The sequence below is a fragment of the Lissotriton vulgaris genome, chromosome 1_1 (genome assembly GCF_964263255.1).
Source record: "Lissotriton vulgaris chromosome 1_1, aLisVul1.2, whole genome shotgun sequence".
Classification (NCBI taxonomy): domain Eukaryota; kingdom Metazoa; phylum Chordata; class Amphibia; order Caudata; family Salamandridae; genus Lissotriton; species Lissotriton vulgaris.
The window spans coordinates 410,986,189-411,012,482 of record NC_141685.1 but is presented as its reverse complement, the minus strand read 5'-3'; positions in this window follow the sequence as shown (position 1 = coordinate 411,012,482).

The window sequence follows — 26,294 nt, the reverse complement described above, 5'->3', positions numbered from 1 at the left end:
CTGATTCCAGCTTCTGCATCGTGGTTTTCGGTGATTGATTTGAAAAATGCGTTTTTCAGCATCCCGATTGCCGAGGAGAGCAGAGACCTTTTCGGTTTCTCTCTCGGTGGACGCAGCTTCCGGTTCAAGCGCGCTCCTCAGGGCTACTGTGAAAGTCCATCGATTTACAGTCAAGCCTTGAAGGGTCAACTGGATGCATTTAGGTTGCCGGTCGGTGCGGCCTTAATATCAATACGTCGATGACTTATTGGTGGCTGCTGATACTCAGGACCTTTGCAAAATTGCTACGGTGTCGTTGCTGCAACATCTCTGTGAGTTGAATCATAAGGTGTCCCCTTCTAAACTCCAATATTGTTGTCAAGAAGTAACCTATCTAGGTCACTTATTGTCAAAGGAGGGAAGGAGGTTGACCCCAGAGAGGATTGCAGCGATTGCGCGAATGGCTGTGCCAAAAACCCAAAGAGATGTGCGTGCCTTTCTAGGTATCACGTCGTACTGCAGGCAATGGATTCCTAATTTTTCATTGCTAGCGAAACCATTGGTGGCTCTTACGTGCATGGATGTTTCAACTCCTTTACCATGGACGGACGAATGTCAGAGAAGTTTTTCTGAATTGCGTGATTCATTGTGTTCGGCTCCTGTGTTGGGTACTCCCGACTATAGCAAGCCGTTTACATTATATGTTCACGAGCGGGAAGGTTGTGCTTTGAGTGTCTTAACGCAACCTTTTGGTGGCAAACAGCGTCCATGTGCATATTTTTCCTCGACCTTGGACCCAGTAGCTAGAGCATTGCCGAGTTGCTTGAGAGCAACAGCGGCAGCTGCGGTCTCTATCCGACAATCAGCAGGACTGGTCATGGATAATATGCTTACGGTGATGGTTCCGCATGCAGTCGATACTCTTTTGAATCGTACGAAAACCCAGCACTTGACGAGTGCGAGATTGTCTGGGTACGAGCTGACGTTGCTGGCAAGTCATATCCACATAAAACGTTGCAATGTTCTGAACCCGGCAACTTTGTTACCAATTAACGCAGAGTCAGATGAAGTAGTAGAACATGATTGTTACTTGAGGACCGAAGAAGAAACAAAAGGTCGAGTGGACCTTAAAAACACTCCATTAGAAGATCCAGATGGTACATTGTATGTGGATGGGTCATGTTTTAAGTTGCCGAATGGCGATGTGACTACTGCCTATGCTGTTGTAACGCTGAATACTGTTGTTGAGACTGCAAGGTTGAATCAGAATTCTGCCCAGGCTGCAGAGTTGATCGCTCTCACTAGAGCGTGTGCGTTAGCAAAAGGGAAACGTGTGAATGTGTTTACCGACAGCCAATATGCATTTGGCGTCGCACATAGTTTTGGACGATTGTGGAGAGAGAGAGGTTTCTTGACGTCGCACGGTACGAAGATTCAGCATGGCCAACTTGTGAATGATCTTTTGGATGCGCTGACGTTTCCTAAGCAGGTAGCGATTGTTAAATGTAGTGCGCATCGTAAGGTGACGGATGATGTTGGTCGTGGTAATGCGTTCGCGGATGAGATTGCTAAGGAGACTGCCCGGAACCTTAGTACTCGAATGTATGTGACGAGTTCGGTTAGGTGGCCTACAGAATCGAGCATGTGTGAAGACACTATTGAAAGTGTGAAAGAAATTCAGAATGAGGCCACCGAGACTGAAAAGGTGAAGTGGAAAGAAAGCACGGGAAAGTTGGATGCGAGTGGTTGTTGGATTGATTTGTCGGATCAGAAAAGATGGTTGTTGCCCGATGCGTATGTGCTGGCCGTTGTGACAATGGCGCATGCGTTAGCACATATTAGCGCGAAAGGTATTTGTAAGTTGTTGTCCCCTGTGTGGAAGAATGATGGTATTACGAAATGTGCTGAACGTCTGGTCAAAAATTGTATGGTGTGTATGATGTACAATCCTGGCAAAGGAACCCCAACTCCTCCTGGCAGTTTTGCTCCCCCTTCATGTCCCTTTGAGGTGATCCAATTGGACTTCATCCATATGGAGCGATGCAATAATCTGAAATACGTTTTAGTAGTGGTTTGCGCATTCTCCCGATGGATCGAGGCCTATCCTCTCAAAGACAATACTGCTTTGTCTACTGCGAAAATCCTACTGAAGGAATACTTTCCTCGGTACGGAATGCCTAGAGTCGTGTGGTCAGATAACGGAAGTGAGTTTGTGGGAAGTGTGATGAAGAGTGTGTGTAAGGGCCTTGGAATTAATCAGAAATTCCATAGTGCCAATCATCCCCAGTCAGCTGGTTTGGTTGAAGGGTATAACGGCACCCTTAAACTGAAACTAGCGAAGATTCAGGCTACGAATGGTCTTTCGTGGCCTGACGCTTTACCTTTAGCATTACTGTCAACTAGGGCGACTGTACACTCCCGAGTAGGGCTTAGCCCCTACGAAATAGTGTTCGGCCGTCCTGCGAATGTCTGGGGGGTTCCTAGGCCAGGTATGTTCTGTGATCTTGAGTACCCAATGTTGATCGATTACCTTCATGACTTGACTGCTAAACTGAGGTTAATTCACCAACAGGTTCACGACGCACTGCCGACGCAGACGGAGGGTCCAGGCCACCAGCTCCAGCCTGGAGATTGGGTGGTGACGCGGAACTTTTCGCGCAAGAAAAACTTGGATCCGAGGTTTACTGGACCCTATCAGGTTCTCCTTGCCACGAGGACTGCTGTTCGTCTCGAGGGGCGTAAGAATTGGGTGCATGCCACCCATACCAAAAAGGTCCCTATCCCTTTGCCGGCAGACCCGTGGGTGAGGAGAGGCATTGCATCAACTGAAACAGAAGCATTGTCGGCGTTTGTACCTTTCAGCGACGCACAGCCTGTCGGAGAATCCTCAGCGCAGCAGAAAGACTCTGATGAACAATTGTCATCAAAAGACTCAAGACCAGAACACTCAACTGATCAGCAGGACGCTGTCTCTTCAACGGATCCTTTGTTTGACGAGCAGACACGTCCTGGGAAAACTCGATACTTTTTCCGATCTCGTACTAAAGACTAATAAACGATCCTGCTTTGTTGTATTGACAACTGCATTATCCCGTTTTCCGTGATCAGTTTTGAATGTTCATATTATTGCAATTATCCTTGTGTATATACATTGAGCTTCATTTTTTTTGCTTCCACAGCCGAGAGACATTGTTTTTGCATATATATATATTGTGCATTTAAAGGCCGTAGGGCCGCGCGCGTACTTCCCTCTGGATAGTAGGTCTTGACGCTAGGTTAAAGACCGTCGGTTCCTGGGAACTCCTAGGGATTGACTATTGCTACACAGAACGAAGTGCGTCAAGAAACGTTGCGGACGGTCATAGGGAATGGCATTTTCGAAGCTGATGGACTTAGAAGAAGCTCAAGCTAGAAGATTCAAGCTGCAGCAATTTAGCCGTACGAAATGTTTTATATTTCAAGTATTTGTATTATTTTTGACTGTTTCTGCATTATTGGCGGGTGGGGTGTATTACATGATATCTTACTTCTTACCTCCTGTTGTACCTACTCCTACCCCTGATCCTAAACTTACCTCCACTGCTTCTCCTCATTCTCTTCATGTCTTACCCGAACACGAGCAGGCTAGACGTGCAGAATTCCGCAACAATTCCTTTATTCAGCTCCTTCACCAGCATCAGTTAGTGGTTAACACTACTAATTGTTGGGTATGTGGGTTGATGCCACATACTACGGATAAGGGAATTCCATATCTGGTGTTACCGTATAGTTCCCAAGGGTCTGCTCGAGCATTTCAAACAATGTTTCGAAGCGCACTGGGTTTCCACCCCATTCGAGAACCACGTTCCCCCTACTCTGGTCCTACCTCGTATCAAAAACCTTTGTCGATAGCAATAGAGGACTTAGACAGCGATATCTATGATCCCTCGCTTATTCCTGAAGAAGAGGTGCAAGCTTATAGGGTCCTGAGTAGAGGCGAGTATAGTGTGTTCACGAGTGAAAAGCAGCTTAAAAGCTCACCTCCAATATGGGTCGTACCCCACATTGGTAATTTTTGTTTGATAGGTCGTGGCCGAAGATCGAAAGCCCGACTTGGAGAGAGTGCTTGCACTGAAAATTATATGCTGCCGATGGTCTCGTCCCCTGTGTTTCTGGCTGCCAAGGGTACATACTTTATCTGCCATGATCGTGCATACGCATGGTTGCCCGCTGACTTCATGGGCTCATGCTTCATTGCAAATTTGTTGCCTCCGACGTTCACTGTAGATGCCGATTATCATAAGACTAGAGTTGTGCGAGGCGTAATTAGCCAAGAGGATACTGCCGGTCAAGAGGCAGGAGACTTTTTCAAGGGTTTCCTCCCGTTTTGGGGACCTATGGTTAATAGTAGGAACCTGAGACAGTTGACTCGAGTGGTAGAATCAACAGCTAATATTACTGCCAGTGCCCTTGGTAATATCACCACAGAACTTCAGGCGGATAGACTTATGACATTACAAAACCGTATGGTTTTAGATGTCATCTTAGCAGATCGAGGTGGGGTATGTAAGGTGATCCATTCGAGCTGCTGCATTTTCATTCCAGATAATGCTCCGACTGTTTATCAAGCCATCTCTAAGTTGCATAAAATCTCTGAATCCATAAACGTGGATGTAGGGGATTGGACGCTGCTTGGGTGGTTTTGGGGCCTGATGTCGACTTGGGGTTGGAAGATTCTGATGATTATCGGAGTTATTGTGGCGTTCCTGTTCACGTGTTGCCTTTGTGTGCAGTGCGGTCCTGCCTTATGTGGCCTCTGTGCTACAACGTGTATGAGACAGCCGCCTGTTACCAATGGAACTCAGTTGGACAGAGCTATGCTACAACAACATCTAGATGGTCTGATGAATATCGAGTATGATTCCGACTAGTGCTTGCCTACATGAGGGCAAAAGGAGCGTCTGAGGTTCCGTGACAATTGTAAGTGGTGTTTTCGACTCGTACGAATATGGTCGAGTCTGGTATCTATGAACCGCAAATGACGAGTTTAGTAAGTGTGCGCAGTTTCGCTGTGCTAACCTAAACCGTTCGTCTGTTACGTGGGTATTTCTATCTGTACCCACGGGTTCCATCTTAGATACGGCATCCATTTTGTCTCTTGCCCTCAAGTAGCCAGCGAACGGACGTTGTCCGCTTCGCGACCCTGGGACTCCCAAGATATTTGCGGAAGACACATGTCCTTTGTAAGTGTCTTTATGATGAGGGGGATGCTACTGTAAAGCAGATGGCGCCGCTCGAGGCTCATCTTGCCGCACGGACTTATTGTCTCAGCCGTGCATCTCATTAGGCACGTCCCTTTGATGCCTGTATCTCGTGTTTCTCGATGCCTCCCCTTTTTACACCCTTTCCGATCTCCCCACTGTCTCCGTTTTCCTCTACACCTGTTCCTGTTCCTATTTCGATCTGTTTATTACCGATTGGAATGCACTAATGTTGGGAAGATGGGTTTTTACAGTTGGGAACCGCCAAATGTTTCCGCACTTATGTTCCGGACCTTATGTGTATCAAAGTGACCAAAGCGACCCCTCTGGGGGATGATTGTGGGAACCGGGTCATAAACTTTTGTGTTCAATGTAACTCTATGGGGAAATTGTGTATAAAAGGAGCGATTCACAGAACCAATTTGAAGCAGTTTCCCCAAGTTGCACGTGTGTTGCTTGTCGTGACTTCTGTATTCCCTGCAGTAAATAAACCTTGAATCTTTGACGCCGAAGGAAGTGTCCCGTGTCTCTGTGATTCGTACGCCGAAGCAGGTTACCCACGAAGGTTTCAGGTGTTGTGCCCTGGCACCGCTGGGTCCTAAATAACCCAGTCCTTCAAGTGCAACATTAATACAGTGATAAACCAGGGCATCTGCCATTACGAACTATACACTCTTTCTCATGTTCAGAAGTGCTTCAGTTATCCAGGTTATATATGATTACAAATGGCATACAGTGCCCATTTCCAGGAGTGTGGTTTTAGCACCGTGTAGCCCTGAAATACAGTTACATTGTGTATTATGCTTTGGGTAGTCAGTTACATGCTTGACCGCAGCACAAAGGGCAGGGTAGATGAAGAACAAAACAATAAAATTCATTGCAGATAGGGAGTGTGCTCGGCTAGTAAAATGACAGCTCCGCGCACTTGCCCTTTTAAGAACCACTTTCTTCAATCAGCCACCTTCTATTCTGGTGAGACTGGAAGGGGGCTGAACAGTATTGTAACTATAACTGTGTTACATAGTGCCCTGGCTCAAGCATACACCATCTCCTTTGAGCTAGGATGCTACCAATCAGGTGCGTAACACAGGCCCCCGCAGTGCTGGGGGTGCCGTCAGCGCCGCACTTCGGCTGGAGAGTTCCTGATTGAGTCCAGAGGGGGCCCCTCCACGTACCCTGCAGGGGGGCCCCCTCAAGTTTCGTTACGCCACTGGAGCAGGTCTAGGGATAGAGCCAGTTTTCATATTATTTAATAGTGATAAAATATCACTCTCAGTGGCTTCAGGGATATCAAGGAAGGTATCTGTGTGAGTCTTTATGCAAGGGGCACTAAAGTCCTCGATGTTGGTGGGGTGTTTGGCCAAGATTTTATTGTAAATGGTTTCAATCTTGTCCTCAAAGAATTGAGAAATTTTATTACACAGCTCTTGGGAGAATGTGTCGGGGCTTTCACATGCCGAAGGGTTAGTAAAGGTCTGGAGGATTTTATATAGTTCCCTGGTTGAATTGCCAGCTTCATCTAATTGAGATATTAAGCAGGTTTTTCTTGCTTTTTAAAATATTTTTTTATAATTTTACATGGCTTGGCAGTTCGGGCTGGACTGTTCCCATGAGGCACAGGGTCAGACTGATTTGCATATGGCCATGTCTGAACTGGGGTGGCTGAGTGAGCTAAAGAATGGTGATGGATTAAACCCAGATCAGTTGACTGGGGGTGAGTGTTTGATTTGCTCAAACGCTCCGTCCATCATCCCCTTTTGTATCACTTTGTTCGCCCTAAGTTGGCAGGGTATGCTCAGACGTGAGTCCTTTGCTCACTTGGCCCCTGGATTCAAGATAGCCTGGCTGATGAGGATTATGAATCCGAAACCGGTCCCAGGATGTTTGTTTCTGGTCCAGGGAAGACATGGCTTGGCAGTTCGGGCTGGACTGTTCCCATGAGGCACAGGGTCAGACTGATTTCCATATGGCCATGTCTGAACTGGGGTGGCTGAGTGAGCTAAAGAATGGTGATGGATTAAACCCAGATCAGTTGACTGGGGGTGAGTGTTTGATTTGCTCAAACGCTCCGTCCATCATCCCCTTTTGTATCTCTTTGTTCGCCCTAAGTTGGCAGGGTATGCTCTGACGTGAGTCCCTTGCTCACTTGGCCACTGGATTCAAGTTAGCCTGGCTGTTGAGGTTTATGAATCCGAAACCGGTCCCAGGATGCTTGTTTCTGGTCCAGGAAAGACATGGCTTGGCAGTTCGGGCTGGACTGATCCCATGAGGCACAGGGTCAGACTGATTTGCATATGGCCATGTCTGAACTAGGGTGGCTGAGTGAGCTAAAGAATGGTGATGGATTAAACCGAGATCAGTTGACTGGGGGTGAGTGTTTGATTTGCTTAAACGCTCCGTCCATCATCCCCCTTTTGTATGCTTTGTTCGCCCTAAGTTGGCAGGGTATTATCAGACGTGAGTCCCTTGCTCACTTGGCCACTGGATTCAAGATAGCCTGGCTGATGAGGATTATGAATCCGAAACCGGTCCCAGGATGCTTGTTTCCGGTCCAGGGAAGACATGGCTTGGCAGTTTGGGCTGGACCATTCCCATTAGGCACAGGGCCAGACTGATTTGCATATGGCCATGTCTGAACTGGGGTGGCTGAGTGACCTAAAGAATGGTGGATTAAACCCAGATCAGTAGACTGGGGTGAGTGTTTGATTTGCTCAAACGCTCCGTCCATCATCCCCTTTTGTATCCCTTCTACTGCAGCACTGTCTGGCAAGGGTAGTGAAGGACTGGGCTATTCTAAGGCCCAGCGGTGCCAGGGAACAACACCTGAAACCTTCGTGGGTTACCTGTTCCGGCGTACAAATCACAGAGACACGGGACACTTCCTTCGGCGTCAAAGATCAGAGTTTATTTACTGCAGGGATACAGAAATCGCAAGAAGTACACGTAGTGTAGGTTCTGAGAGACTGCTTCGAATTGCAAAAGTGGATCGCTCCTTTTATACACATTTTCGTCATTGCACAACATGGCGAACAAAAGGTTACAACTCAGTTCCCACAGTAAACTTCAAAGAGGTTGCTTTCATGTTTTCAGGAGCCCGGAACATAATTACAGTAACATCGCCGGTTCCCAACTGTAAAAGCACGTTATCCCACCATTAGGCACATTCCATTCTAGCTGTAAAACGAGCTAAGAGAAGAGACAGAAACAGGTGCAAGGAAGATAAAGACAGACAACCGATTGAAAAAGAGTGTAGGGGGAGGCAATATCGGAAGCATGATTGCAGGATCAAAGGATTCGTGCCTTATGCATGCACGGCTGAAACAATAGACCGGCACGGCAAGATGAGCCTCGAGCGGAGCCATCTGCCTTTTCCGTGTCATCCCCCTCGTCATAAAGACACCCTCAAAGGAACATGTGTCTTCCGCAAGAGTTTGGGAATCCCAGGGTCACGAAGCGGACAGTGTCCGTTCGCTGGCTACTTGAGGGCAAGAAACAAAATGGATGCCGTATCTAAAATGGAACCCGTGGGTTCAGGTGGAGAAACCCAGGAATAAGACGAACGGTGCAAAGTAGTGTAGCGAAAACGCGTACACCCACTAAACTCGTCATTTGCGGTTCATAGATACCAAACTCGTCCATATTCGAACAAGCCCAAAACGTCATTACGATTCTCACGGAACCTCAGACGCTCCTTTTGCCCTCATGTAGGCAAGCACTAGTCGATATCAGAATCGATCTCGATATTCATCAGATCGTTCAGATGTTGCTGCAACATTATCCTATCCATCAATGCTTCTTTGGTAACAGATGGCCGTCTTATACACGTTGTAGCACAGAGGCCACATAAGGCAGGACCACACTGCACGCAAAGACAACACGTGAACAGAAACGCCACAACAACCCCTACGATCATCAGAATTTTCCAACCCTAAGTCGTCATCAGGCCCCAAAACCATCCTAGTAGCGTCCAATCACCTACGTCCACGTGTATGGACTCGGAGATCTTATGCAACTTCGAGATGGCTTGATATACGGTTGGAGCGTTATCAGGGTTGAAAATACAGCAACTCGAATGGATCACCTTGCATACACCACCTCTATCTGCAAGAACAACATCTAGAACCATACGGTTCTGCAACGTCATAAGTCTATCCGCCTGAAGCTCTGCTGTCAGATTACCAAGAGCACTTGCAGTTATGTTAGCAGTCGATTCTACCACACGAGTCAACTGTCTCAGGTTCCTACTATTAACCATAGGTCCCCAAAACGGCAGGAAACCCTTAAAGAAGTCTCCTGCTTCTTGACCGGCAGTGTCCTCTTTGCTAACAACGCCTCTCACAACTCTAGTCTTGTGATAGTCCGAGGCAACTGTGAAAGTCGGTGGCAAAAGATTCGCAATATAACAGGTGCCCGAGAAGTCACGGGGCAACCACGTATATGCGCGATCATAACATACAAAGTAGGTACCCTTGGCAGTCAGGAAAACAGGGGAAGAGAGCATTGGTAAAACATACGTTTCAGTACAAGCACTCTTCCCAAGCTGAGCTCTCGGATTTCGACCAAGACCTTGCAAGCGGAAATTACCGAGGTGGGGTACGATCCAGATCGGAGACGAGCTCTTAAGCTGTCTATCACCCACTGACATGCTATACTCAGCTTCACTCAGATCCTTGTATGCTCGCACTTCTTCCTTCGGAATAAGCGACGCATCAAAAATATCTCTATCTAAGTCAGCAATCGCTATTGCCAAAGTCTTGTGGTACGGGCCGGGACCAAGGTCTGCAGAGCGTGGCTCTCGATGGGGGTAGGAATCTAGTGCACTACGGAACATAGTTTGGAATGCCCGAGCTGACCCCTGGGAGCTGTAAGGAAGAACCAGATACGGAATACCCTTATCCATGGTATGCGGCATTAACCCACACACCCAACAGTTAGTAGTATTCATCACCAACTGATGCTGATGTAGGAGCTGAACAAAAGAGTTGTTCCTGAATTCCGCACGTCTAACCTGTTCATGTTGGGGCAAAGGCTGAAAGGAATGTGGAGAAACAGTGGGAATAGGATTTAGTTCAAGAGAAGAAGAAGTAGGTGAAGTGGAAGGCAATAACGACTGTATTCCAAAGTACACTCCACCCACCAGTAGTATAGAAACAGTCAGAAACAACAGGAATACCTGAAACAGAAAACATTTTGTTCTTACAACCTTATGCAATTTTGATCTTGACGCCGACATCCTCTCTACTTCCGACAGCTTAGAGAACTCCATCCTCTAAAAACCGTCCGTAACGTTCTTGACGCACTTCATTCTGAGTAGCGATTATCAATTCCCAGGAGTTCCCAGGAATCGACAAAAGTAACCGACCTAATGTCAGGAACCTGCTAAACAGAAGGAAGTACCCGCACGGCCCTACGGTCAACCCGGATGATAGGTTTTCTTAAACAAACATTCAATTTAATACGAGTCTCCTAGCTGTACAAAAAGAGGAATACATGTGAAAAAGAACTCAATAATCAATAAAAGATACAAGTGGTCATAGTGTTTGTAGCAACAGTAGGGGGGTAATATGAATTCAAAAACAAAAAGGGATTTTTTTATTAGTCTTTGTCACGTGAACGAAGAAAATATCGACTTCTTCCAGGTCGAGTTTGCTCTTCAAATAACTGTTCAGATTGCGAAACAGTGTTTGATCGATCAGATGACAGTTCAGACCTTGAAATCTCCAATGCTGATGATGCAACAGATGTATCTGGCTGCGCTGAATTGTTTCCTACAGGTTGAGCATCACTAAACGGCACATATCGTAGAGGGGTCTCAGTTTCCGTTGCGGCAATTCCAGTTCTGACCCAGTTATCTGCTGGCAAAGGAATGGGGACTTTCTTTGTATGGGTGGCATGCACCCAATTCTTCCTGCCTTCCAACCGAACTGCAGTCCTTGTCGCCAGCAGGACTTGAAAGGGTCCCACAAATCTCGGCTCCAGATTACGCTTTCTCCCAAAGTTGCGGGTGACTACCCAGTCACCCGGTTGGATCCGATGTCCAGGACCCTCTGTCTGTGCCGGTAGAGCTTCAAAAACCTGTTGATGAATTAACCTCAATTTAGCAGTCAGATCATAAAGATAATCAATCAACATTGGATATTCGAGACTATCAAATGCCTTAGGTCTCGGAACTCCCCAAATGTTCGCAGGGCGGCCGAACACAATCTCATATGGGCTGAGCCCTACTCGAGAGTGCACAGTCGTCCTGGTCGATAACAGAGCTAGAGGCAGGGCATCAGGCCATGACAGACCAGTTTTCGCTTGAATCTTAGCAAGTTTCAGTTTCAGAGTACCATTGTACCCTTCCAATAAACCTGCTGACTGGGGATGATTGGCGCTATGGAATTTCTGAGATATTCCAAGGCCCTTACACACACTCTTCATCACACTCCCCACGAACTCACTTCCATTATGCGACCATACGATCCGTGGCATTCCATACCGAGGAAAGTATTCCTTCAGTAGGACTTTCGCTGTGGACAGGGCGGTATTATTTTTAAGAGGATAGGCCTCAATCCATCTGGAGAACGCGCAAACCACAACCAAAACATATTTCAGATTATTGCATCCCTCCATATGGATAAAGTCCAATTGGATAACTTCAAAGGGACATGTAGGAGGAGCAAAATGACCAGGTGGAGTGGGGGTGCCCTTGCCAGGATTATACATCATACATACCATACAATTCTTAACCACTCTCTCAGCACATTTAGCAATACCATCATTCTTCCATACAGGAGACAACAACTTACATATACCTTTCGCGCTAATATGTGACAAGCCGTTAGCCATAGTCACAAAGGCTAGCACATACGCATCCGGTAACATCCATCTCTGACATTCTGACAAATCAACCCAACATCCATTCGCGTCTAACTTTCCCGTGCTTTCTTTCCATTTAGTCTTTTCAATCTCGGTAGCCTCATTCTGAATCGCTTTCACACTCTCAACAGTGTCCTCACACATACCAGTCTCCGTCAGCCACCTTACTGAACTCATAACGTACATTCGAGTTGCAAGATTCTTAGCTGTTTCCTTAGCAATCTCATCCGCAAACGCATTACCACGACCAACATCATCCGTAACCTTTCGGTGCGCGCTGCATTGAATGATTGCCACCTGCTTAGGCAATGTAAGTGCGTCCAAAAGATCGTTCACGAGCTGTCCGTGTTGGATCTTCGTACCATGCGATGTCATAAATCCTCTTTCTCTCCACAAACGACCAAAGCTATGTGCAACGCCAAATGCATATGGACTATCGGTAAACACATTCACTCGCTTTCCTTTAGACAAAACACATGCTCTCGTTAACGCAATCAACTCTGCCGCTTGCGCTGAATTCTGACTCAATCTCGCAGTTTCCACAACCGTACTCAACGTCACCACAGCATACGCAGTCGTCACATCACCATTCGGCAACTTAAAACATGAACCATCAAAATACAAGGTACCATCGGGATCTACCAATGGAGTGTATTTTAGGTCAACACGACCCTTCGTTTCTTCTTCAGTTCTTAGATAACAATCATGTGGTGGTACATCATCTGATTCCATATTAGTCGGCAACAATGTCGCCGGATTCAGCACATTACAATGCTTTATTTGTATATGACTTGCCAAAAGTGTCAACTCATAACCGGACAACCTTGCGCTCGTCAAGTGTTGAGTTTTCGTTCGATTCAAGAGAGTGTCAACTGCATGCGGAACCATCACCGTAAGCATATTATCCATGACCAGGCCTGCGGATTGTCGGATGGACACCGCAACTGCCGCTGTCGCTCTTTGACAACTCGGCAATGCTCTAGCTACTGGGTCCAAGGTCGAGTAAAAATATGCACATGGACGCTGCTTACCGCCAAATTGTTGCGTCAAGACACTTAACGCACAACCTTCCCTCTCGTGAACGTATAATGTAAACGGCTTACTGTAGTCAGGAGTACCTAACACAGGAGCCGAACACAACGCATCACGTAATTCAGAAAAACTTTTCTGACACTCTTCAGTCCATGGCAAAGGAGTCGAAACATCTTTGCACGTGAGGGCTAACAATGGCTTTGCTAGCAATGAAAAATTTGGAATCCATTGCCTGCAGTATGACGTGATACCTAGAAAGGCACGCACATCTCTCTGAGTCGTTGGCACAGTCATTCGAGCAATCGCTGCAATTCTTTCTGGGTTCAACTTCCTTCCCTCCTTTGACAATAAGTGACCTGGATAGGTTACTTCTTGACAACAATATTGTAGCTTAGAAGGGGACACCTTGTGATGTAAGTCACATAGATGCTGTAGCAGCGATACTGTAGCAGTTTTGCAAATCTGCTTTGTGTCAGCAGCCACCAGTAAATCATCGACGTACTGAATCAAGGCCGCACCGGCTGGTAATACAAATGGGTCAAGTTGACTCTTAAGAGCTTGGCTGTAGATCGATGGACTCTCACAGTAGCCCTGAGGAGCGCGTTTAAACCTGAAGCTGCGACCACCTAATGAGAAGCCGAATAGATCTCTGCTTTCCTCAGCAATCGGAATGCTAAAGAAAGCATTCTTCAGATCGATTACCGAGAACCAAGAGGCAGAGGCTGGAATCAGAGTCAGTAAAGCTGTAATGTCAGGCACCACAGGAAATTGTGGAATCACAATTTTATTTACCTTCCTCAAATCAATGACAAAACGGTACACAGGAGGTTTGGATGGATCAGTGCGTTTCAAAATAGGTAACACAGGACTATTACACACATTTCCCCGGGTTTCCTCTATAACATCCTTCTTGATCAAGTCATAGATGATCGCTAATAGCGCTCGTTCACCATCAAGAGAGATACGATACTGGGGAATACGCGGTAATCACACATTCGATTTCCATTGAACAACATAAGGTGATATGTCCAACAGGCCCACATCATTGGGACCTGTTGCCCACAAAGACTCAGGAAGAGAACTCAATTCCGGTGGGAGCTTGTCAGTCGACAAGTACATAGGAGAGATCACTCTCTGACCCAATGTAAGCTCCACTCCCGCAGGAGAACAATACAGGGTCGCATATAACCGCTTCAACAAATCCAGGCCCAAAAGATTCTCACCACAACCAGTAGTTAAAATCAAAGGAGCTTCTAGTTCACGCGGCCCAATTGTACGGGGCAAAGGGCTAGAAACTGGATTGCTAACAGGGGCGCCAGAGAATCCAACGGAAACATTCGTTAAGCCAGACAAAGGTGCGCCAGGGAGTTTCGAATGCATGATGGAACTTTTTGCTGCACCAGTGTCCAACAGAAAAGGCTCAACTACGCCCGATGTGGCAACTGCGACGTAAGGCCCTCTCTGATCAACCGGAACTGATACTACTCCCTCTCTTTGTCTGTCGCTGTCCTAGTAGTTACCATCAGCATCAATGTCATGCTCGACGTAATAGTCGTCCACATGATACTGTGCAGATCTACCAGACGATGAATCGCGCTGATCAAAGCAATTGTTCGAGCCTGATAAAGTAGTAGAACGCACATTCTGATTTTGAGAGGTACCACAACCTCTACCACAAGATGCCTGTTGAGGACCACTACGACCTCCTCGAGCCGAAACGCCATTATTTCGGTCACGTAAAACCGGACAATTAAATTTCAAATGGCCCTCACCCCTACAATACGCGCATTGATTATACCCTAGCATAGATCTTGGTGTAGAGGAGTCCGTGCGCGACTGCGTCCTAGAGGACTGTAATTGCGACCGATTTTGCTGTTGTGACTCATTTTGATTCGAGCGTGGAGGATATGCTTGCTGCAACAAAACCTTAGTTTTAAGCTCCTTCGTTTTCTTATCTGCACAATCACTTTCTTCTTTTTCTCTATTTTCGTAATATTGAGCAGTGGCTAATATTTGAGCAGTGGTAGAAACAGCCCATGAACTTTTGGAGTTTTTCAATTTGTTGCTTAGTTCAGGCAACAAATTTGACACAAATTTATCAACAAACAGTCGCTGACCTCCCTCAGTGCTCATATCCTGTCCGCTATGATCGATAAATGCCTCCTCAAATCTCGTAAAGAAATCGGAGACACTCTCGTCTTTCTTTTGCTTGCACGCAGACAGTTTATCCCAGTTAACTCTCATTGCTGGCATAAGTGTCTTCATAAGTGTAATGATCCTCTGGGGCAGATCCGTAATGATCTGTTCAGGCTTGGCCCCACCAACTTGTCGTCCATCAGCCGCCGCAAGAGCAGCCCAATCACCACCTAACTCAGCTACATGATTCTCTTGATGGATTTTTGCCCAAATTGGTTGAGGTACTACGTTACCGAACAACATGTCAATATCGGCGAGGTTCATAATAGTAGCATCCACAAGTTGGGATAACTCCTTATAATAACCTGCTGGATTTTTGCGGGGGTCAGGCAAAGATTGTTTCACCTGCAAAACCTCTGATCGCTCCCATGGGAGGTGTATCCAAACTCTCTAGAAGTGTGGCAAAATTGCAGGGTTAGCAGCAGGATTACCAGGCATCCACACTGGGGGAACTTCTCGCATGGGATACTGACCAGGTTGTGCTTCCCACTCCTCAGTGTCGTCATTGAACAATGCTCGAGGATGGACTGTAGATCGAAAAGCTAACAGACGCTCTAAAGCATGTCGGACATTACCACCCACAATCATACCGTTCGAAAACTGATTCTGAAGTTCAGTCATTTCGGGTGGTACATTGTCTACCTCATCATTATCCCACTCCTCTCTTAAGGATTTACACATTTCCTCAAACACGAATCTTTGTGTGGGCTCATTAAACTGAGAAAACGTCTCGAAAACTATGCGCGGGGTGTATTTAGCAGGATGCCTAATCCATTTACGTGTCATTTTTTCTAACGTCTCACTCTCCCTACCACCAGGAATTTGACTTCGTCTCTGAGAGACATCAGAAACATCGGACCCAAGTATCGGTCCGAACAATGGAGAGTAAAGATTAGCCACAGCATTAGGTATGCGACTACGGACAGAAGGAGAAGAGGAGAGAAGTACAGGAGCAACAACATGAGGACTGAACGTAGGAGCAGTAGGAGTAGCCAAAAGAGCAGAAGTAGCTGGAACAATAGACTGAGAAGGTATAGGCAGTGGAGCAGTAGGAAGAAGAATAGGTAAGGGAGAAGGGACAGCTTGAGGAACAAGGGGATTCAGAAGGACAGGACCAGCGGCAGGCTGACCAGCAGCTGCCGGAACAACAGATTGAGGAACAGAAGGAACCACAGGGGCTGTAGTATCCTGTGCATATGGAGGTGGCGATTTCAGTAAATAAGACAGCATAGGGTCCTCCACCACGTCTTCTCCCTTTTTATCAGAGCTCGACGGTAAGACCGGATAACATTTATCCACCGCCATATGATGCAGTCTAGCAAAAACTTCCTTTTCCTTCTCATCTTTGTCTCGCTGATACTGTTCTGCATTTCGCATCACCGTAATGATACCTTCTCTCTTATTTTTCTTACTCTGTTTGATTTCTTTCTGCTTGGCCTCTTTGCGCCATAACCGAAAGGAATCAAACATGGCCGGCCTAGCTTTCTTTTTAAACAATTTTGCTTCGAGATTATCCAAAATTGCAGTTTCGAAACTACCATGGGGTGGCCAACTAAGGACACCATCATCTTTAGTATAACGGATCCAATACTCATTATATACGATAGGGCCTACTCCATGGCGACTATAGAGCTCATAAATTGGATTTCCAACTGGAGGTATCAGACATGAATCCTCCAACCGGGAATCCGTACCGCAACATTTTAGGAAACCAAACAAAGTACTACGGCCAGGCATCGTGCACACTAACCGAGTTTACAAACTTCAAGGGTTATCGAATTACGATGTCCTCGCAAAAATGCAAGACCCTCGGTTTTTGGCAATTGCAATCGTCAAATAAAAAATCAACAAATAAGAACCAACAACTAAGAACCACAAATGCAATGGAACCATGCAAACAACCAAGTTTCAACAACAACAACCAAGGACTCTGGGAGCGACCCACAAATACTTAACTGAAAGAACAATGGCGTCACCAGGAAGGCCCGTCAATCGTCTCGCCGTACAAAGGACTACGCCAGGCGCCAAAACAGGTCGACAGTCAGGGTATCAGTCCGTCGCAGCCGTCAGGAGGCGGGAATCTTCGCGGGAAAAGTCTTCGGACCACTTATTTCGACAACAGGATCGATGAAGCGGGGTGCACCTTCCCTCGGAGATTTCACACGAAGTTCCTCACGATCGTCGGGCTTTGGACCGGTACCGCTGATGTCGCCCCACGTTGGGCGCCAACTGAAGGACTGGGCTATTCTAAGGCCCAGCGGTGCCAGGGAACAACACCTGAAACCTTCGTTGGTTACCTGTTCCGGCGTACAAATCACAGAGACACGGGACACTTCCTTCGCCGTCAAAGATCAGAGTTTATTTACTGCAGGGATACAGAAATCGCAAGAAGTACACGTAGTCTAGGTTCTGAGAGACTGCTTCGAATTACAAAAGTGGATCGCTCCTTTTATACACATTTTCGTCACTGCACAACATGGCGAACAAAAGGTTACAACTCAGTTCCCACAGTAAACTTCAAAGAGGTTGCTTTCATGTTTTCAGGAGCCCGGAACATAATTACAGTAACATCGCCGGTTCCCAACTGTAAAAGCACGTTATCCCACCATTAGGCACATTCCATTCTAGCTGTAAAACGAGCTAAGAGAAGAGACAGAAACAGGTGCAAGGAAGATAAAGACAGACAACCGATTGAAAAAGAGTGTAGGGGGAGGCAATATCGGAAGCATGATTGCGGGATCAAAGGATTTGTGCCTTATGCATGCACGGCTGAAACAATAGACCGGCACGGCAAGATGAGCCTCGAGCGGAGCCATCTGCCTTTGCCGTGTCATCCCCCTCGTCATAAAGACACCCTCAAAGGAACATGTGTCTTCCGCAAGAGTATGGGAATCCCAGGGTCACGAAGAGGACAGTGTCGTTCGCTGGCTACTTGAGGGCAAGAAACAAAATGGATGCCGTATCTAAAATGGAACCCGTGGGTTCAGGTGGAGAAACCCAGGAATAAGACGAACGGTGCAAAGTAGTGTAGAGAAAACGCGTACACCCACTAAACTTGTCATTTGCGGTTCATAGATACCAAACTCGTCCATATTCGAACAACATCATTACGATTCTCACGGAACCTCAGAAGTTAGTATCTTGGCTTGAAATGTAGGGTTCTCGTTTCTGATGGCTTTCTAAGTGGTGCACTTTAAAGATGATGCAAGCCTGGAAGGACTGTTTGTGCAGTTCCTTCATTGTTGACTGATGTGGTGAAAGATCTTTAAGCCATTGGTGAAGTGTGCATCCAAGGGTACGATGCCTTTCAGGGTTCCATTGTAGTGCTAAGGAGGCCATTAAGCAGAGTGTTTCCACCATTTGGTGAGAGAAGACCAGGACTTGTACCACTGTTCTGAAGTCAACTTCTGTAACAGAGAGTTTTATGCTTTTCAGGAGAGGTAGTTTGTGCAATACTCTCTTGGTTTTCTTGTTGATGCTTTCTGTGCAGTTGAGGTCTGTGGTGGAAGTAAACTAAGTCATTTCTTCTATTCTATAACCTGGGGAGTGAAGCTGGGTGGAATTATGTGAGTTAGCCAGGCGTGAAACAATGGTGTTTTAGAGGACCTCAGTCTTTGTCTTGTTGAGGTTTAGATAGGCACTTGATATCTATTTACTGGATAAGGCGAAGGCTGGGGTTGAGATAATTGAGTGTCGTTGGTTGACTTGATTTTGAAGAAGAGTTGGGTGAATTAGGTGTATAGATGGATCTTGTAGTAGGATGAGCGTGTATCCAAGTGATACAGTACGCAGAGTGTTTATGAGATGATGCAGTTCCTATCTGCACAAGTTGTTGGCAATTGGCTATGTAATAGGTGAACTAGTGCAGGACTGCGTCTGAGAATCCCATGAGTATTTCCACTATGTAGCCAGTACTTGAAGGTCTACTGTGTCCAATACTGCAAAGATTTGGAGTAGAATCACAGTCTGATCTTCAGCAGTGTGAGGGCCAGTTCTGTCTTGAGGGCACATGGGAAGGTATCTTGGCTGTGGGAGGAGTTGGCAATATTGAGGATGATTGATTTCATGGTGAATGATGGTAGCATGTTGCCCCAGGGGATCTCATTTGATATAAAGTTCTCATGCCTTCGAAGCTGTTTTATTTCATGTTGAATAACACTACCTAACTTTATTGTTCTAATGTGATAATGTTTTTCTTTTACCATTTAACGTTATTAATTTTTCAGGAATGTTTGACTTTCGCATCTATATTACAGTTATCGATTTAGCTATACTATATTTGTTTAAATGTTTATAATCTTGAAATAGCAGCTTCCTATTCCACTAAACGAGTTGGCTGTATTCAGGAAACATTAGTTGTGCCTTGGCTCTTTTCACTGTGACTCTTTAAGATCAATGGATGTAGTAATGGATTCATCTTGTTGAGAACTTCTCAATACTCTGCTGATATAATTCTCACTAACAAGAAGAAGAATTGCAAGAAGAAATGCTGTGTATTCTGGTGCTTTCTTTTTGTATTTTAGGTTATAAATAATGTATTTAATATCGTAGGGTACCCAATTTTTCTATGTAGATGCATTCTTGACAGGGTGGATTGGTAAGACGGCCCCTCGGGCGATGAGTGATGGGCCGGTATCTGAGTTGTTGCTGTGGGATGCTTTTTTGGCCAACGTGGTGGCCCAGTGGGGGCCTGTACAGCCTTTCTGGAGGCAGATGGTACTATCTCCCTTTTATCTACTGGGCAGAGGTGTCATTCTCAGTCTCTCGCTGGGCCGGCCCCTTAATGTATGTTGACTCTTAAACTATTAAATGCTGAAACACCTATGGTTGCATTCAAATCTGTGACATAGACATTTCTGCAGCATGCATAGTATACTACTATGTAGCTCGTATGTTGTTCTGTTTGAACAATATGCACAATACTATTTTTAGGTCTAGCCTAAGGCAGCAACTGTGTTGTCTTTTGCAAGACCATTTGTTAACTTGGAGGGGACCTAAAGGCCACCCTCTGCATCCCATTGATTGGCTTTATTGTTTGTTTCCTTCTTATCATCTTCCTTCCTCTTCAAGTTTGTCCATGCCCAGGGGCCTGGGCACATTACTGAGTCCTTCCACTGGTCACGTTTTCAGACGCTACTTTTTATTTTCTCTTCAAGCACTGTACAAGATTGAGTATCTTTTTCAGCTTTCTCCCTCATGTACTTCTCTATACATTTTCATCCACCAGTCCTTAGCACCCGCCCTCCCTTGGTTGTCTGAGTGCTTCCCAAGACCCTCCTGCCCACAGTCCGTTGTCCGTGTGCTTGTCCGTGTGCTTTCCCCAGCCCCTCCCACCCAGACTTAGCTGTTCATGTCCTTCCCTCAGTCTCCCCAGATCACCCTTCGTTGTCCCTCTGCTTCGCCCCAGCCTCTCATGGGCACACTCAGTTGTCTGTCTGCTTGCCGCCAGCCCCTCCAGGCCACTCTTCATTATCTGTGTGGGTGCCCCAGCACCTCCCAACCACCATCCATTACCCGTGTGCTCCCTCATTCCCCTGCCAGCTCTATCCCTCCAGCTTCTTCCTTTTCTCCTGCCTGCCCTCCCCCACATAGTTTCCTAGGGAGCACACAGCTAAAACGTTTTAAAAGTGCCATGACGCAGCCAATATCCTTTTTAAAAAACAAAATACATTAAGCCTAGCTACACCATAGCACTTTAAAAAAAATTACCTTTAGGCATGCTGTGCAGCATAGCTACAAACATTGCTAAACCGATAGTTCTTAGAGGGGAGACCTATTGACATTGACAATGCTTGTCGGTTTTGCTAATCCCCTTAGCCACAATTCCACCACACTTACCCAACACCCCTCCCTTCTCTTCAAACTTGTTTCCCTTCCTTTGGCTTTTACTCTCTATGAACCTATACTTTCAATCCATGTACCTCCACATAACTCCGCTGGAATTCATTACTCAGGAGGTGATTTCTAACAGATTTGTGCAGCAAGAAAAGTTTTTAAAGACCAACACAACAACCATCAATCTAGCTGTGTGAACCACTTTTTATAAATCTCCCCCAGGTCCAACAAGGTAGATGCATAAAAGGTTTACTCCAAGGACCCATAAAAGTCCATGGCAAATGTTTAACAATAGAAACATGCTAAATATAATGCTGGTGTGGTTTGGGGGATTTTTAGATGACACGACTCAGAGAGGAGGGTAGCAGCATAGGTAGGGAACATAGCTGACATGAGATATAAAGTTAGTCAAAAGCACAATTTAACTCAGTTTGAATCTTTCTTGTAGAGCAAGATTTAACTACCTACATCAGGAGCCGCCTGAAAATTGTTGCCAATGATGATTGGTGAAGTTTGGCCAGCCATTGGTCTCTGAAAACAGACAAGGCAGGAACTACTAGAGGTAAAGGAAGTATGTGTGGACCTTAAATTGATATAGCAGATGAGTGTCAGGAGGAAGATCAGCAGTGATTTTTCTCAGATTCTTCTAGCTAAGCGACACTGATTGTATGTGGGGAAATTCATCTGTTATCTGTTGAGCTCCAACAACTTTTATTTTTTGTACCACCTTTTTGAGCTCACTGAGGATTTATGCCCTCGGTTATAAATCACAGCTTCTGATACATTGTGTTTTATTAGCAAATATTCTGCTGCAGGATGTGGAGGCGCTTTGTGGGTTGAAAGATAAAATTTCTTTGATAACCCCTCCAACTACGCCCTCAAAGACATTGGTCACCATTGTGTAGTGTAGTTCTCGCTCCACCATAGAGGATGTTAATTATGAAGAGGAAAAGACCTCCAGCTAGCTAGAAGAGGTTGCTCATATTGAGAAACCTATGAAAGCCTTTATCCAAGCAAACTCTTTGCTTCTTGTCCTATCTACCCCTGATTGTAGTATCTAGAGACACTAAATACACATGGAAATGCAGAAGGTGAAAGCTGCAGTGGAACCAATAATTTGTGTCTGCACTAGAGCATCCGTGGCCAAATGCAAGAAAGCACCGGTAAGGGAGACATGTGGATCTCTAGCTCATAATCACAAGCAAGACCATCATAAAAATGTACAGAATACCAAAAAAGATGTTGAAAGAGTGTGTGTTAGAGTTGTCAATGATGTCATCAACAATGTCAAAATTGAGGTCACGAGCAGTGTATAAAGCGGCAGCTATGGTCATAACTGGAAAATGTCAGTATTTTTTATTTACCATTTTGGATAACCAAAACATCCATTCAATTGAATTTCATGGAGGGAATTTCATTGTTTTTGTATTATTGATTAAAGACAGACCTCAACAGAGAACCATAACATCCAATGGAACTTGTTTTTTCAATGAACATTTTAATTGTTAGTATGATTTATTTAAACATGATTTACATAGATATGGGAGCAGAGATGTACTTTTACAATATATCCTCACTAGCGTTACTTACTTTCATAATGAAACTGTGAGCTTTTAGGCATTCCATAATTTCTGAAACCTAGTACACAACATACTTCTACTGACCATATCCTTTGCATTAATAAAAAGAGGATGCTGACCTCTCACTCTCTCCTGGAGGCATTCTTCATCTTTGGGGACACTTTGCAGCTGCAGCTGATCCGGTTGCAGGCGGGTTCACTGTTAGCTCTTTTTGTGCCACTGTACGTGTGTAAGTCTGTTTGATTGGAGAAGCTATCTCCTTAATTTTTCATGACTGCTCACCTGGTGGAGTCTTCAACAGTTAATACCGTTTTAGTCAGAGGCAGAATAGTAGTAAGAATCCAAACATAGGGAATATTAAATCGCACCTTTGCACCTGTTTTCACATTCCAATATTGTATATCAGAATTGTGTTGCTCCTGGTGTCCTTCGCCAACAAGCATGCACCTCCACCACATGTGCACAAAGCAAATAAAAGTACAAATACCTGTGCAGACAATTTTTGTCACCTCTAGTAGCACTCACCTAAACTGAACGTAATTGTTAATATGACTGAAAGGGTGGGAGGCTAAGCTTGTTTGGGTATAGTAAAGCGTATGTGGAAAAAAGGGGACGAACATGCTTATTCTGGCAATACTCTGTGATCAACAGTGGGTTAGTAGCTTATACAACAGAAACCTCCTTCCTTTTAGTCATTAGCCAACCTCTTCTCCCACGTTCAACATATGAATGTCTGGCATAAGAGGCAATTTAAGTACTGATGCATGTTGTCCTGACAGCATGACATTTCGTACAGTATTGAAAATAAACCTACACTATGAGGTGCCGGGTTTTTAGGAACCCAGTGGTGCCAGGGGATAACACCCGAAGACCTCTGAGTTCTCCCTGTTCCGGACCACAGAAACCAAGAGTCTTCTAGGTGAAGTCAGAGATCGAGTTTTATTGGCTGCAACCAAGTAACAAGCGTCCTAGAATTACAACAGTACGGGTCGTAAGTTCTCAGGAGACTGTTCGTTTTTACAGAACCAGCCTGCTCCTTATATACAGAAATAACAGCTGCAGGCAAGAATTCTTCAGTTTACAATACGGTCATAGACATATTTTCACAATAGAGCAAAACGCACAGTCATGTCGGCAAACCCATATTTTAGATGTCCAGTTTGTGACAGATGACCCAGCCAGGCCCAGAACTCCCATCAGATATCGATGAAACCTCAATAAAACTGGGCACCTCCTAGTCGTAAAACTGGCCATAAAAAAAGGAACATGGACAGGTGTATGTGTGTAGAAAACATGGTCTGTATGTAGTGAATGGTTTATGGCATGTTGTGCATTGATGCTATCTTATTCGGCCACTGGGCGAGGAGCTGCCCAAACAGGTTTGGCTGAAGACAGTGGAGTCAGTTTGGCCAGGTCACGGGGAAGTCAGCTAAGGTGGACGTGTCCTTTCAGATCAAGCTCGGCCTTAATCGATTGACTTATATGAGGGCAAGCCATAAGATGGACTCCGTCCACAAAATGGAGTCTGAGGGTTCTGAACGGAAACCATGATTTAAGGGTGTTAGCATTGCGCAATCATGACGCAAATGCGTAGGGATAATGTCCTAACCATTACCGGTCTGCCGATACTAAATACGCCATGGCACGACGATATTTTGTCACGAAGGTTGGGCCTCGGGACCATATTACAGCAGGGTCTAGAATTTCAGAACCATAGACCCTCCTTTTGCCCTCATATTAGGCAATAACTCATGCTAATCTGAGTCCAAATCTGTATTAATGAATTCATGGAGATGCTGCTGTAGCATCATTCTGTTGCTCAATTCGTCCCTTGACACAGGCTTCCTTACACATGAAGTAGCACAGAGGCCACATATTGCAGGAGCGCACTGCACAAATAGGCAGAACATAAACAGAATGGCTAAGATCATCCCAATGAAGATCAGAGTTTTCCATTCCCAGGCAGAGATCAGTTCCCAGAACCACCCTAGTAAGGACCAATCCCCTTTATCCACATGAATGGAATCAGATATTTTGTGCAGTTTGGAGATGGCCTGGTACACTGTCGGGGCGTTATCAGGGATGAAAATGCAGCAACTGGATTGGATCACCCTACATACACCACCACGGTCTGCAAGTATGATATCTAGGGCAACCCTGTTCTGAAGGGTCATAAGTCTGTCTGACTGAAGCTCAGCTGTCAAGTTACTAAGGGCACCGGCCGTTTCGATCACGGCGGATTCGACTACCCTTGTCAACTGGCGAATGTTCCTGCTGTTCACCATTGGCCCCCAAAACGGCAGAAAACCCTTTGCGAAGTCCCCAAACTCTTGACCCACAGTGTCGTCTTGACTCACGACACCCCTAACTGTCCTTGTCCGATGGTAATCTGCCTCGGCCATGTAGGTGGGTGGCAGCAGAAACGAGATAAAACATGTGCCCGAGAAGTCAGGGGGAAACCATGTATATGCTCTGTCGTGGCAGACGAAGTATGTACCCTTAGCAGCTAAGAATGAAGGGGAGGTCTGAGATAAGAGAACATAGGTCTCAGTACAGACACTCTTCCCTAACTGGGCTCGAGGGTTGTTCCCATTTCCCTGCAGACATAGATGACCTCGGTGGGGTACTATCCAGATTGGGGAGGATCTCTTCGCCTTCTGACTTTCAGCCAAGGAAATTCCATACTTAGTTATATTCCATCGACTGTATGGTATAAGCTCATCTTTGGGAGTCGCTTTAACCGTGTCCATATCCCTACTCATATTTCTGATTCCTGCCACTAGTGCCTTGTTATTTGAATTTTTCCCTGGAATGTACGGTTCAAGGGAAAACAGGAACATGGTCTGGAAAGCCCACAGAGAACCGAAATAACTAAATGGCAGGACAAAATACGGAATACCCTTATCTGTGGTGTGTGGCATAAGTCCACATATCCAACAGTTCGATGTGTTCATTATAGATTGGTGCTGGTGTAGGAGCTGGATGAACGAGTTATTTACAAATTCTAGTCTTCTGGCAGACTTGTGTTCAGGTAGGGGGTGAAAGGAATGCGGGGAAATAGTAGGAAAAGGTGTGGGCTGAGTGTTGTGTATGAACGGAACTCGAAAAATGAACAGAGCATAGCCAATTAAAAACATTATTATGCTACACAACATTAAAATGCATATTACTAGAAATCGTCTTTTTGCCATTACGGTGCATATTTTCTTTTCAAAGTTCTTAGATCTAGCAGGTCTCTCTACCCTCGAACACTCCATCCTCTAGTTGCTGCCCGCGGTGGGAGATTGATTCTGCCAAGGAGTGCTTTCTGCTCAGTCCTGGGTAATTCCCTCAGACCAAGCAGAACCGTTGACCTAAACGTCCCCAGCTGCACTCCCCAGACTATCAACCGCGACCCTAGCAGCAGAACCGGATGGCGGTTCGAAAATCAAAAATGAGCAAGTTCCCTGGGTGAGAGAGCTGTAAAATCAAAAATAGTTCTTGGGGGAAAGGAAAATCGCATTAATTCGCTTTTATTAGTCCCTTTTTCTCGACCTCAGATTATATCGTTGTTTCCCAGGTACGGTGTGAT